At 43.7% G+C, this 2,513-nt stretch overlaps 1 non-coding gene across 1 annotated transcript; it reads right to left on the reverse strand.

The window, feature by feature from the left end:
- Window positions 1-1,661: 1,661 nt before the first annotated feature.
- On the reverse strand, window positions 1,662-1,768 carry LOC147280154 (small nucleolar RNA R71). Its single transcript, XR_015123714.1, has one exon. It is a non-coding gene; the product is annotated as a small nucleolar RNA R71 (small nucleolar RNA).
- Window positions 1,769-2,513: the final 745 nt, after the last annotated feature.

Genomic DNA, 2,513 nt, shown 5'->3' on the forward strand with positions numbered 1-2,513 from the left:
GAAACACAAAATAGCGAGTTCTAACACTCTAGGTTAAGTAATTAGTATCATAAAGTGATGCAAAATGCACACTCATCACTGGGGGTGCTCGGCCACAAGAGAACAGAAGAAAAATAAAGAGAAGGGAGAGAGTGTGGCTGCGGCTAGAGAAGAACAAGAGAGAAGGTGGCTGCTAGGGGTTGCGGCCAGAAAATAAGAAAAAGAAAAAGAGAGAGAGGGCAAGGGTGTGCGGCAAGGAAAAGAAAAGAAAAAAAACTAACTAGGGTTTCTGAAAAATAAAAGAGAAGAGACAACACTTCAGAACAGCTCCCTTTTCTGATTTTTAGAGATATATTTATAGAGGGGAGTGGGGCTGAGGTTTCTCTTTCTCTTCAATGTGGGATAAGTGCATTCCTTGCACACCAAGGCTTATAATTTTCGGCCAAGCATGGGCCTTGGGCTGATTTGGGCTCTTTTTGGGCGTAACTCCTTTTTCAGCTCGCGGAACTGCTGCGCTACCTCCACTAAAATGGCCATATCTTGAGCTAGAAAACTCGGAATCGAAATCCGTAAAATTCCCTGCGAAGCTAAGATCCGTATCTTTCCAACCATATATGGCATGCTACCTGATTCATTCTGGAGACGTACAGAATTGCTGTCGAAATTGGTGCTCTGTTTTCCAGGGTTTTGACTTCTTTTTTCAGCTAGGATTCCTTGGGAGGCAAGAACAAGAAAGTGCAGCAGCAGCTAGGGTTAGGAGAGCATTGGGCTTGCGGCAAGGGCTTTGGCTTTGGGCTTAAGGGCCACACGCCAGCCCCCCTAGGGTTTCACTTCATGGCTGCCACCTTCAAGCTTGCGCATTGGGCTTCATCTTGGGCTGGTGCATGCATGCATGCATGGCCCCTCAGATTTCGGCATTTGCATAGGCCCATGGCCCATTTGACTTGTTGACTTTTCATAGTTGACCCTTGACCATTAACTTTGACTTCCCATTTTGCCCCTCATTTCCATTTGAATTCGAATTCATTTCTTCCCTCCATTTATTCCCATGGATGTTCACCACCTTCTAGAAGCTTCAGGAACCTTGACTTTGTGGAGTTGACTTTGACCAACATTTCCTAGTGTGACTAGGATTTCTTGTAAATGAAGGATTCCTTATCCATTTCGACTTCTCGTAATGACCATAATGCCCCTGGGGTCTCCTAGTGTGACTAGGGCTCCTTTCCCTAGTTGGGTTAGGTTTCCTAGTTCAACCAGGATTTCCTGTTTCAATCAGGATTTCTCATTTCTGGCTCCGCAATGATGGTTCTAGACTTGATGTTTCCTAGTGTGACTAGGAATCCTCATTCGACTAGGATTTCGGCCTCTTTCCTGGTTTGACCAGGATTTCTCCACTTTTCCTAGTTTGACTAGGAAACGTCTAAAAATGGCTCTTTTGGCTCCTTTTCACTTCTTTGCTCATTTTATCCTATAAAAACAAAAAAAAAAACTAACAACACACAAAATATCGAGTTCTTGCACTCTGAGTTAGGGAGTTAGTATCATAAAATAGTGTAAAATGAGCACTCAACAAGGACAAGGCCAAGAAGTGGTTACTTTCGCTTCCAAGTGCATCCATCTCGACATGGGATGACCGTTCTGACAAGTTCTTGAAGAAGTTCTTTCCCGCTGCCAAGACGAATGAGATTAGGAAAGAAATCTTGGGTTTTGTACAAAGGGCTGATGAACCATTTCATGAGCCATGGGAGCGCTTCAATGAGTCTCTGAATATTTGTCCCCATCATAACTTTGAGCCATGGTACTTGATGAGTTTCTTTTATCAAGGATTGTTGGAGAGGGACCAATCAATGGTTGATGCTGCATGTGGAGGATCATTTATGGCCAAGACCAACGAGGAGGCTAAGGAATTATTTGAGTCATTGGCACTGAATTCGCAGCAATGGAAATTTAATCGCACTAAGGGAACGTAAAAAAGAGGAGTGTATGGGGTTGCAGCTGTACCAAATGCCATAGAGAAGGAGATTGCCGAAATCAAGACAATGGTTAAGCATTTGGCCCTTCCACAAGAGAAAGTAAGTGAGAATGATCAAGAGTGTAACATGGAGCAAGTGAATCAAGTTGGGAACTTCAAAAGGGAGCTGAACGATCCATATTCAAATTCTTACAATCCTGGATGGAGGAACCATCCCAATTTTAGGTGGAGCAATAATGGTCAACAAGCAAGTGGAAGCAATAGTGGACAACAAGGGAATGGTAATCAGAATTTTCGGCCCTATGCCCTAATGCCGATAGGACCTCTTTGGAGGATAAAATTGCTCAAATTGCTCAAAGTACTACAGCCCTTGCTCAAAGCACTAATTCTTTTATGCAGGGGACTGAGCAACAACTTCAAGGCAACTCTAAGGCTATTGCCAGTTTGGAGGTGCAATTGGGGCAGATTGCTAATGCTTTGGGGCAAAGAGAGCAAGGCAAGTTACCTAGCCAACAGGTAGTCAATCCTAAAGGAGCTGAGTATGTCAATGCAATAACTAGGA

The sequence above is a fragment of the Dryas octopetala genome, chromosome 7 (genome assembly GCF_963921425.1).
Source record: "Dryas octopetala chromosome 7, drDryOcto1.1, whole genome shotgun sequence".
Lineage (NCBI taxonomy): Eukaryota > Viridiplantae > Streptophyta > Magnoliopsida > Rosales > Rosaceae > Dryas > Dryas octopetala.